This window comes from Anas platyrhynchos, chromosome 12 (genome assembly GCF_047663525.1).
Source record: "Anas platyrhynchos isolate ZD024472 breed Pekin duck chromosome 12, IASCAAS_PekinDuck_T2T, whole genome shotgun sequence".
In the NCBI taxonomy this organism is placed as follows: Eukaryota; Metazoa; Chordata; class Aves; order Anseriformes; family Anatidae; genus Anas; species Anas platyrhynchos.
Genome location: NC_092598.1, coordinates 7106447 through 7119381, shown reverse-complemented (window position 1 = coordinate 7119381; position 12935 = coordinate 7106447). Strand labels below are relative to the sequence as shown.

The window sequence follows — 12935 nt, the reverse complement described above, 5'->3', positions numbered from 1 at the left end:
GCAAAAAAAAATTTACTGGTATAAAATTTTTACCAGTATAAAATTATAGAAAGAAACTAATTCCTGCTCTTTGTCATTTAAGTTAGACCCTCAAAACACATATCTCTACCTTCTCCTCCATCTATATGCAAGCACCTTCAGTTTAGATGAATTGTGAATGATTATGAAGGCCGAGAACAAAATGTAGCCCTTAATTTTGTCACTTCTGGTGTACACCAGAGCTTTATGTTCTGTTCATTTCCATTGTGAACATTCTGAAGCTGCAGCATTCTGGCCTTGTGCACTGTCTCTCCTAGGGACCTCATTTTTGACTGCTGCCTTGAGTTTTCAGACAATGTGTGATTTCTGTTTGAAGCAGGTAGAGTTTCAGGTTGTTTTTTTTTTTTTTTGTTAAGAAAGCACACATTTCATCAGGACCCAAAGGACAGATAGAATTTCTTGATATATTCTTTCTTCCAGATCCAGTGAGTGAATACAAATAAATTTATTGAGAGACTGTTGATTCCTGAATATTAAGTATTGGCATGAAAGAACCTTTTGCAGTTTTCTACTTTGACAGCTAACTTTTGAGGAACCCCAATTTTTTCAATAGAAAAAGCTTCATATTCGCATTGTACTAGATGATAGTGTGGCTTGTGATATCTCATGTCCAGCTGGATCCATCATGCAGAGTTGTACCACTGGACAAGACCTGTCAGCTCAATACAGCATTAGACTTTCAGTCTAGTCCTGTTTGAGTAGCATATCTCAGTGATGGCTTTCTACTGTATTACTTTGGAGAGGCAAAAATTCAGTTATTCTTGGGTTGCTTGATAAATCATTTTATCCAAGATACCATTAATAATAAGCTAAAGTCAAACTTAATTGAGTATATTCCCTGCTGAATGTCTGTTAAAGATAAAAGGTTAAAGTAAGGTATAGAGGACATTTTCATTTTGTAAGTGAGAGAACTGTACAGGATATCTACAGTCCCTTTTCCTTTCTCTCTTTTTGTACCTTTAGGCTTTAAAGTGAACGAGCCAAATTTGGTTCTCAAATGGGCAGCGTAAGAGGTCAGACATGGGTTTTAGTTTTGTGCATGGCTTATTCTACTCGGAAGTTTTGTAAAGAGTTTTGTTTATTTTATTTTATTTATTTATTTTTGTGCAGCCATGGGAGACTGAGCTCATTAAATTTCTCTGAAAGAGTGAAGCTTTGTGTCCGGTTCACAGATGTTTCTGAGTCTCCCATGTGACAAGCATTCAGTATACTTCTTCTTGCAGATATGTTTCTATTCTTTTGACTCTTTTTTGTAAGCTATTGCAGTAGCCACTCATCGGTGTTGTTTTTGTAGCATCTAAATAAAGCACGGACATGTTTTAGTCCCAGTCATAAGGATGGGGATAGAAAGGTTTAATCAACATGCAAAAGAGCACAAGGCAAATCAAAAACCTGAAAAGTAATCTAGACCTTAGTTGGAAGGCCTCAAACACAAGATACCTTTTCACTTCAGTATCTCTCTTCTGTAATTATGAAAAAATAATAATCCCAGGACAACAAATTCTTCCTCAAAGATTATTAAAAGTAAACCTTGTTCTTTTTAAGACCAGTTAAGTTTATACAATAATTTGATTTCTTTGCTAAGTCAGCATCCCTTTGCATATCCCTAAATCTCTACAACAAATTGCTTAGCAGAGAGCTTTTGTAACATATTTGTGTGAAATTCCAGAGTCTGCTGAAGCCAGTGAAAATTTCCATCCTGTCCCTAGCAGAGAGAAGTCAAAGTATCATTATATGTGAAATAAATGATAAAGGTTTTCATCCTCTTCACCTGTTTAAGTCTGACTGTAATGTTAACTTCATGAGTGAGAATATGGCTGGGGGCTCCAGACAGTGATGATACATTTATTTCAAGTCACAAGAGCCAAGAAACTGCAAGACCAAAACCCCAGTGGGATATTCTTTCATCCTAACTACTTGTGCAGTGTCTCTCTTCAGCTACTAGTGACCTTGGGTCTCCCATTGGGGCCTTTCTAGCTGACAGCAGCAAGCCATATAGTTTATACAAAAAATTGTAACCATAAAGAAAAGGGGGTGGTGTGGAGAGAGAATAAATCTTTTTCCCTTTTTAAAAACTTGGGGCCCTTAAAACTTCTAAAAAACATATCACAATAGCAAAGACTTGTTAAGGAATGCAATTCATTTACAGATTAATTGACACTAGATGATACAGCATTGATACATTTCAATGGACAACGAACTTCAGGATGAGAAAACACAAAAACAAATTAGCACTGAGGACATTAACACTTCAACTGAACACAGTGTTTCATGAGTCATGTAATATAATTACTTTGCCACATTTTAGCCTTGACAATTTAACAGTAAAGTTTTGTTTTAACCAAGATTTTAAATCTAAGGGGAAACTATAGTAAGAACATTCAATTATTCAAATTCACTTTATATACCATTGGCTGCATGCTGTTTTTTTTGAGGATTTTCTGTTTTATATAGCATCAGCAAAATTTCTATCAAAAACTTTTTCTCCTTGTGGGAAAAAAAAAAAAAAAAAAAAAAGCAGATTGTTTCCTAGCAGAGCATAAAAGAGAGATTGCTGTGTTTTCTATTAGAGCCACCAAAACAGTTTGCACAGAGGACAGTAAATTTTGTTCATGCTGTGCAGACATTTTGAACCAGATGACAAGTCCAACAGCTTGGATTCTCTGGAAGGTGAGATTTCAGTGGCTCCAAATGAAAATGAAAAAGCAAGATTGAGGGACACTGAAATGAAAGGCACTTGGGTGAGTGACAAACACAAATCAATCAACTTTATTATGCCCTGTTTCTCCTATAGAGTTCTGGGGCCAGGAAGGCAGGGTGCATGACAGGTATATCCAAAAATGTCAACAAATCTACTGCTTTCAGCTCTTCAGTGTGTTACCACCCAATGCAAACATTGCCAACAAAGGAATGGCATGTCTGCATCAGTGGTGGCACATTCTGGGAAAGCAGAGGCATTACCCTGGCACAGTTTGCTTAATTTTGATCTGATTGTGCCATATGGTTGCATTTTAATTTTGTATTTAAATGCGGTGCTTGCTGTCTCTGACCCCAAAGGAATCATTCTAGACTCCTTTGTGAAAATTATGGTCAGTGAAGAGGAGATTGGAAATAAGAAAGAAGGTGGTGATGATTGGCAGTAGTCTCAGCTGGGCAGCGAATTAAGTGCTGTGGCAGTTGTATGGGATGAACTGGACTAGGGAGGCTCAGGTGAAGAGGTGCAAGGAAAGCAGCAAGTGGTAGAATTTTACTAGAGAAACAGACAGAGATAGCAGAGTGGGGAAAGGTGGAGTAGGAGAATGCTGGATGAGTGGAACGGCTGAACAGTCTGAAGAAGAAGTAGGAGGTTGCATACACAGCTGTGCCAAGAAGGAGCAGTGCAGATTATAAGCTGTCAGAGGGAAAAGAAAGGACAGGTAATACAACCATGTGTCATCTGAAACTCAGCCCAGCCTTGGGTACTTCTGTATGGAATTTTAGTGAAACTTTTGATTTTGAGGAAGAAGGAAAAAAAAAATCCGTCACTACAGATGCTCTTCAAAGTTAACTTATGAATGCTAGTATCAGATACAGAAATACCTGCCAGTCCCTACCATATACCTATTCTCTGCAAGACCACCTGCAACATGGGGAAAAAAAAAAACAGTCACAACTCAAGGAATTATGCAAGGCGAGGTCTCTAAAGTATCTTTGTGGTTCTTAGTCCAGTGAATAAAATTACTGAGAAGTCAGTCAACTGTTCCTTAAATATACTTCAGCACTATTTCCATTACAGAGCCACATTAGAGAGATGAATAGCTGTTGCTTCTGGAAAAGGAAGAGACTCCCAAATCATATATTTTTTGTTTCACTCTACAAAGCAATAGAACTTCCCTCCTCATTGGGCATCTGCATCTTGAGTCAGAATTGTATCCAAACCCACGTGAGCCAAATTTAAAATCAACAGAAACAAAAGTTTGTGGGAGATCTTTATCATTTAAGGCAGTAGTAACATCATGAGGAACATTTGGTTGTATGAACTTTTCACTAATCTCTGCAGAAGTTTTCTGCATATGACTGAAAAAATTCTACAGCTCTTGGCTGTGTATAAATGAATCTGTACCATTTGGATATCTCCACAGATAGGCAGTATGAATTCATTTATATTCCGGATCTGAATCAAATTGTTTCTGCCATTTTTGTTTAAACAGGGAATAGTTCTTTAGAGGGGAACACATAGGTGTTTTGTTTTTTTACTGAGTTCTCTTCTGTTGCAGCACAAAGGTGTCCTTTGAACACCTCCCTGGTCTTTCATTTCAGACTTCGGTACAAATAAGCAATAAATCTGCTGAGTTTCAGACAGTGCAGTGAATTTCATTTTATAATACTGTACTGTCATAGTTGCAACACTGTAACAGTAGGACATTACATAAAATTAAGCAGTCTATTATCTACTAGAAAGGAAAGAGCTTTTCTTCATTCTCTCTCTTTTTTTTTTTCTTAACTTTGTAGTAGATGATAGTATAAATCACATTTTGTACTTCTTTCAGGAATGCCTGTTTGTTCTCCTGTGATTCTATATAAATCTCTAAATTTAAACAGTCCCTAAAAGACTTTGGTTTTGTTGTTTTTTTTTTATTATTATTATTTTTTTTTCACTTCTGCTCAGCATACAGACTTAGACAGCCCTATGGTGGGCAAATAATCTTTTTGTTATGTGATGCATCTGCAGGCCCTTCACAGCAAAAGATCTTCTAAAGCAGCAGGGCCAATCCTTTAAGTTGAGAAACAGTATATCAATAAAGGTCAGTGTGACAATGTGATTTATTGAAATATTGTGCTGCTCCTAGCAGTTAGTATTTTATATTATATGATACACGGCAGGTATTTTTATTCGTATTTGGGTTCCCCACTGAAAACTTGTTCAACCTGTTTTATTATTTATTGTTGCCTTTTAGAGATGAAAGAAACCAATTTATTCAGCTTTCATAACGATTCCGAACAGGTACAAAGAAGTTAAGGGCTAACAGGAAAAATCAATTGGTTAATAAAATAGTTAATTGACTAAATGCTTCTTCCAAGAGGCCTTGAATGCAGACTGTTCAGGACCAGAGGAGGTTGGTTTAATTAAAACAGGATCTCACTGTATAAAAGCCTTTTCTGCAGATAAGATTTTCAAATTTGAGTGTGCTTGTTCCTGTTTTTTTTATAGTTTACAAATGCAGCAGAACCAGGTACCATAATTAGATCTTTTCACAATTTTTAGTATCAATTTTTCTCAGGTTTCCTTATATGGCCATGGCAGATGGCAAAATCACAGTGAAAGCATATCTAAACATAGAGCGATCCATCAACGTGTTTGGATCCAGAAAGATTTTAAAGATAAATGTATCAATCATAGACAGACCAAAACCATGTTTTGTCTCATTCTGCTGGACTGTCTGGTGTTTTTGTTGTTGTTGTTTTGTGTTTTTTTTTTTTTTTTTGTTTTGTTTTTTTGTTTTTTTTTAATTGGATTTATGCTGCCATTGCTTGTGAAATCTAGGATTTTGAAAAGGCAAAGGGAAGTGCGAAGTGATTTCCATTCACCACTTCTGAAATCCTAGCTGGTGAGCATCCAGAACTGTTTTTGGGCTCAGTGATGTTAGTTGCTGAATGCCTTTCAGAAAGATACTGAATGTCTTCCACTTGTTTTAACGTAGTATAACCATCACTGTAAGAGAGTGTCTAAGCATCTGGTCTCCTGGTATGTATAATGTAAATTATAAGCATATTTTAAGTAGCAGTGTCCCAGGGACACCATTAAAATCATGAAACATAGTTTACAGTAGCTAAACTGACTGTACATAATCACTGTGTTATGGCTCTCTGGTTCAGTCTTAAAATGTCCAGAAACTCTTAGTGTTGCCCTTGAGTCCAGTAGGAATATCCCCTTGTCACATTCCCCTGAAGAGAAGTATCACCCATCTTCAGCACCTGTGTTATCCCCACATACCATTGCAAAAAAAAGGCAGAGAGCAGCAGAACCATCTCTTGGGCTCTTCTTGTACTCTGTATCATGGTTGACATTCACAATTGTTGGCTGATATTCACAACTGCTGAGCATTATCAAATCTTATAGACATTGGTGGAAATGTAATACTCATCTGTTGGAATACTGGCAATAAGTGCTTTTTGCCTATGTATTTGAAGTTTACTGTCCAAATATCTGCATCATTATTTTCATTTTCTTTACTGATGAAATGCCTCTTGATGGCAAATATGCTTTATTCCATCATGAAGACAATAGGTCTGCTTTTTAGTCATGTCACAGGCCTCTGGCTTAGTTATACATAATGGCATCTCACAGCTCCCCACCTCCCTCTGACACTTACCAAGGTGTCTGTAGTTTATGGAGTCTGTCAACAAGCTCTACATTTAATTGAAATATTGAAAAAAAAAATAATCCTGTGATTTAAAGAACGAAGGTTTTGCTGATGTTGTTCAGTGTTTCATTTGTCTGACTCCCAACAAGTACAACGTGTTGATAAAGGACACGGTGTGAATGGCAAGGCACTTTCATTGACCTTCACTGTTGGCTCAAATTGACATTCAGGCAGGAGAGATATTCAAATAGTTAAGGTTAAAAGAAAGGCATCTTTGATTAACAGTGAAGTAATGCATCGAAATTCCAAATTATGTAGGAGTCTGTTCAGGCTACAATTTGTCTTGTTTGTTTTTAATTTTAGATTCAATGTCAATGCAGGATTTTAACTCTCTGGTTACACTTCTTTATCCCTATAATTCTCTAATGCAATTGTGATATAATCCTCAATTTTATTAAGAGCCAAGTTAAAAAACATCAATATGTTATTCAGAATATTACATTCACTGGAAGTTTAAGCTAGTACAATGGCCTGGGAACTCCTCTGAGCAGAAGGTATATATTTGCTTCTATTTTAAGGGACTCCTTCAGTTTTGAAAGGTGAAGCAAACAGTATTGTTAAACCATCATCAAAACTCCTGAGTCAGAGCACTTCGTTTGTACAGCCATAAAGGTGGATTTATGCTAAAATGTCAGACTTTGCATTGTAATGGCTGGTGGCTGGGCATACATTTCCTTCTGCTGGGGGAGTGGTAAACACTGGCTGAGGAACAGCGAGTGCAAGTGGGGAGGTAACTCCTATAACAATCCTAAAAGGATTTGTTAGAGCTTGAATGCCTAGCTATTCAGCTCTGTGATGTCCACCATTGTAGCACCTAATGCTTTTGTGGGTTGTGGTTCTGTGACAATGACAAGAAATCGATACTAATTTTCATTTTACTGCTCTAAAAAGCACAGCGAAAAAATGGCTGTTAAAAGAATTTCTAAGGAGAACTGTTCAAATCTTTTCGTTATTAAAATTGAAATCATGACAGGCTCTGTTGGACATGGTGCTTTGTTGCAGTTAAGCTACCCTGGCCCCCAAACTGAAAACAGTACTAAGCCCGAGATGTTAAATGCTTAAATCTTCCTCTTCTTGTGGCTCATTGTCCACAAATACATGCACTGGTATTCCAGCATGCAGTGCTGAAAGGGCTGCTTCTCCCATGAAAAATTTGGATCCCAAACAAACAGCTTGAGATTTCACGTCGGATAATTGGGCTTTACCTGCATTTTAAACAAAAATCCTGGTCCTTTTATAAACTGCTTGAGTTGGGAGACATGCAGAGCTTTTGCTGAAAGAAATGCATTAATCCTTTTAAGTTTGATAAAAGGTTCTTTCATACTATACTGTATAGTTTCCTGCTGTGGGACCACATTTGTGTAGAATCTCCATTTGTGGGGAAAGAAAGACTCAGACTCCTTCTAATGGCTTGAAGGAAAGACTGATAAGGGAAAATAATACACGCTTAGACTTAAAATTGAACGCAATTCAGGGGAGGTTTATTACATTAATTGGAGTTAATGGACCTCCTCTGTCCCTTGTCTTTGTTCTCCCTCGGTGTGCTCCTAGGAACTGTAGGTGATCACCTTTTTCATTGGGGCTGGCATTGTGGCAAGTCCAGAACTGATCTCTTTACAACAATATGCAAGGTCCCATTTTCCTTGTTCTTCTGGTGCATTCACTACAGATGTTAGTCCAGTGTCTGATGATGACAGTACAAGGCATTACAGCAATCTACTGCCAAAACAAGCAAAACAAATGGCTAGTTTCTTGTGTTTCAACCCCTCTCTGGCCTGGATTTATTTTAGTAGCTCTGATATTTTGTTACTGTGACCAGACTCAAGTGCAGTGCAGTGCTGGGCAACATGACATTCAATATTCTTGTTTTACTGAAACCAACACAGCAATAGTGACTGGTGTCAAGCCATTTAGATTACTACTTTTCATTGAGTGGGTATTATTAGGTTTTTTATTTGTCTATCTCACATTGTTTACTATTTTTCACTTTTAACAGCCCAGTGGAATAAAATTTTGACCTTCCCTTTGGACAAGGGATTATGTCTAGAGCAGCTACAGTAAAATGTGGTAAAGATTTTTTAGGAATAGATCTGCCTGGAAAACTTTGTACTGTGTATTTCACTTCCATCTGAGTCCAAACTCAGTCTGATTAAGCCTAGTTCAAAAAACAAACAAAAAAGAAGTGTAAGCAACAATTTTACAGAGAAGTTGCATTTTATGTTCTGAATTTATCTAAAAATCTAAAATAAACAACAAACTCATCATTGTAGCACAACCAGGACATGAGTTTCTACCTTCCAATATTTATTTGCTTTTGAGTTAGGTGCCAGCAAGCAGTGTATTGGTGTATTGTGTATGAATATTCGGAGATGCAAATGATGAAACGATGGGAATCCGTTCTGGCTACAAGGTCCTCTCCATCAAATGGGCTAAACCTAAGCCTCTTGTAAAGAGCTAGTGCAGGCTCTTCTCCACCCTTCTTTTGGTAAATGAGAGCCTTGAAGGAAAGTTGCCTGTGTGTCTAACTATTTTCACGATATTATTTCTGGGCTGACATGCTATCTCAGAAGCCAAACGTTTACCAGCTTTGTTAGCTTTTCTGCTGTTTTTAACTAATGCCAGGTATCAAGCGTGCATTCTCAACTATATCCAATGACAGGAGATCATCTCTGAAGGTTTGTGTTTAAAACATACTATGTTTTCAGGCTCAGTTCCGGTGCCATCTGTATCGTAAAATCTCAGGCTAGCACACACAGAGATGTGCAGTCACATAACATAGGATTACCATCTGTAATTCAATATGGCCAACACAAGACCAGGTTTGAGAAATCCTCTGGACTTGTGTTAATTTCAGAGCTGAAGATAAAATCATGTGTTATAGTATTTTATGGGTATGATATTTTTGACAGTAGCCAATCTATAAGAACATAAATGCATCATGGCATTCTTTTAGGACATTCTTTTAGGACATCCAGTGGAAGTGTCAATGACAGAAATTAGTCATAAGAAAATGACCAAAAGTCATTTCAGACAGTGTTACATGCCAGAGAATTAAAGTCGTCTAACTCAGAAAACTCTGGCATGTGTAAATTATGGTTCCCATTGATGTTAATTCTCTTCTGTTATGGCTTTAGTAGGACACAATGGCTACAATTTATTTTTATAACAATACTCATTTTGTTGTATTATAGGTAACCATGATATAATTTACACATTCTCTCTAGCCATCTAAATGGCTCCATAGCATTATTTATACGAAGTGGAGACCTGTGACTTCATTGGAAAACAAGCATACGGATAACAAGACATCCTTCTTTGTACGTGGGACAGAGGGATGGCTGACCCAGTAATTAAACGAATAAATTCTGAGGATTAATATATTGAGGAAATCTGATTTCTTGGAATAATTCAGGAAGCTCATATGCCTATGGACTCCAAAAGTTTTGGAATCTGTTCCTTCAGCCAAAGGCTGTGAAAACGTTCCCAGGCAATGTAGAAATTTTTGCATGGAAAGATTTCTGAGGTGTCTCATCATCCATTAAAAACAAATGAAACAGGAATATTCATAGAGGCTATTTTATAAATAAAAAGCCTCCAGTTCATCAGAAATCCATGGGATCCACCTCACACAGGCATGCCATTTTACCTTTATGAGAAACATCCTTTCTCCACAGATATTAATCATACTGACTTACATTTTTGGTGTGTTAAATTCAGCCCATAACATCACCAATAAATTTAGTCCTTAGAGGTTATATTAACAGACTACTGGCCTTATCATTCTGATTACAATGTTCTAGCTAGAGCTAGTTTGAACATTTTCCCTTTATATGTTTTCAGTCGAAAATGGGACTTTGGCAAAATAAAATTAAAAAATATGCATGAAAAAGTCCATTTTGTCAAAATGTGATCCATCAGGGAAGCCGAATGAATTTCAAAAGCAATAAGCTAGCTAGGTATTTAAAGGGTTTTTTATTATTTAAACCTTCAGGGATATACATTTTTGCACCATTCATTGAACTGTGGGTGCAATTTATTTAATAGGCACACATTTTACCAGGGAACTTATGCCACCAGAAAAGGATTTCAAGCCTCAGCCAAGTGGAAAATATATCCCAAGGTGTGTGTGTTGCCTAGTAAAACTAGGAGATTTAAATAGTGAAGATACAAGCTGACTGTGAAAGCACCTTCCACTAATATAAAACTATGCAGTTCTAAAATGATGCTGACAACCCCCACAAACCTTTAAATAGCCATTTCCAAGCTGGCAGGTCTAAATTGCAGGAAAACAAAGTAATCACTCAAGGAATTCTTTGCAAATTAAAACAGTTCCTTCTTGTTACTTTGTGTTCTGGAGCTTCACAGACAATAATACAGTCTCACAAGCCATTTTCCTATTTGTTTTTGTATCAAATTATCTTTCTCTAAAAGTAAGCACTCTGTCAATAATAAAAAGAAATTGTTGGTAGATAATTCTAAAAACAAACAAGAAATTCACATTTTAAAAAGCTAGTTTAAGAAACACACTGTGCTAGTGTGTATCTTATTTATATGTAAAATGAGATGTTACTTGTTTATATTTCACTTCTGGCTCTGCTGTCAGTCTGAATGGCACCTTCACTGGGATGAATTTGTGCAAAAGGCTAGTTCAAGGTTAGTGCACCACATGAGATATGGAGTATGCTTAGAAAGGGCCCAGGGTTTGTGCTGCCTCTCCACAAAGGATGACATATGGAGAGCCTCTTCAAAGTGGAAGGAGATTCCCTGGAGTGAAAGTACCCCTGCAGAAGCTTATTCAACCTGGCATTTATGACAATTTTACAAATAGAACTAAACTGATATGGATCTGCAAGAAAATAAATGCTTTTAAACATTGTAATTCATGATATGAATTAGAAGTTTGTAGAACTGCATATGCTACATGAAATTAGATTGCAGAGTGTGTACAAAATACAAGTGTGAAAAACCCAAGAGCTCTTCAGATGTTCATCTGGCAAAGAGGCTGAGCGCTGGCATGAAAGTGCACTGTGGCAAATGGATGTGCCTGAAAGTAGAAGCTCTCCCTTTATGAAGTATCAGTGCTCTTGGACATCACCAGTGACATTTCCTTGGCGAAGTCGTTCATTATATTGATAGTCCTAAGGCTGGAGTGTTACAGCTACACCCATACAGCTATAAACCTGCTGGTGTCTTTATTCAGGGTGGGATGTCATTCCTGATATGAAGGAATGAAAACATTACTCAAGTATTAGACAAATATTTGAGAATACGTACATACTTTTTGTAACATTTCTGCGAAGAACAGACATTGTTCAGTGTACTGGCACTTTGCTACTGAGGTAAAAGAGGAAATATCTCTTCGGGGAGAGAAAAAATGGAGCTGTGAGGTGCTGATAGCAGAGCCTACCTGAGTGGATATAAGTCACTGAAAATAAACCTAGCAGTGTGGTCTGTCTCACTGTTGTATGGCAGGACTGATTCTATCTGTAGTCATGTTACTTTTCAGAGGTCCCAGAAAATTCTTTTTGATACTACCAGGGCCAGCATCCACTTGTACCTGCGGCAAAAAAGAAAAAAAAAAATCCAGAAAAGAATCTGTTTCCACTTCTATTCTGGAGCTGCTCACCAGTTCCAAGACTATAGCACACCAGATTATCAGATGGCTTTGTCCTCAACATTTCATTTTAAAGGGAAGTGACTCTCTGTGAATAACCATTTGGGTCTCTGGTTGCGCATATCAGTGCAGTCGTCATTAGAATGACAAAGCTAACAAAAAGCGTATCTGCACAAATATTTTCTTGGGTTCCATTAAAGAATCATTGTAAAGAATCATTGAAGAACCTGTGTAAATCCTGAGATTTCTGTAGTCATAACAATATTAGTGAAAGCTGAATCCTGTTAACAGTGATAATTTTCAAGTTATTCCAAATTAAAGCCAAGGGTAAAGGGCAAATCCAAAATTTTCATTGAACAAAAGTATGTTAAGGGCATCATAGCATATTGAAAAGTCTCACATATGTAAGCTACTAACTGGACAAGTTGTATGAATAACCGAAATAAAACTGTTTTTGTGAAACATTAAAGTGGGATGAGCTATGCTGGAATGCTGTCTGCCAGGGTTAAAATTGCTGGGACAATAAGCAGGAAATGAAAAGAAAGTGTCATAACTACAACTATATCCTGAGAATAGTTAAGAATCACTGAAATCAATACCTGACAGGAGCCAGCTTTGCCACCTTCTAATAGTTAAAAGCAAATGATCTGGGCTGGAACAGCTCTGTGCAAATAATTAGTGAATAAAGTAAAATATATGCTAGCTGTCTAGAAGCTGTACTTTGTGGAGCCTCACAAATAATGAGCATCCAGTTGTTTCTAACAAAGAAAGAGTCATGTATACACTGTTTAACATTGTAATTCACTGACACCTGACTTAACCTGATCTTTAAAGTACCAGATAAAAAGCTAGGCATATAACATGATTTGGTAACTTTC

General features: G+C 37.0%; 1 long non-coding RNA gene across 1 annotated transcript in view; it reads left to right on the top strand.

Moving 5' to 3' along the window:
* Positions 1-12620, top strand: part of LOC110352469 (uncharacterized) — a 69344-nt gene extending 56724 nt beyond the window's left edge. Inside the window, exon 4 of the long non-coding RNA XR_002401495.4 lies at positions 9635-12620. This is a non-coding gene — a long non-coding RNA (uncharacterized lncRNA). The remainder of the gene's footprint in view (positions 1-9634) is intronic.
* The last annotated feature ends 315 nt before the right edge of the window (positions 12621-12935 follow it).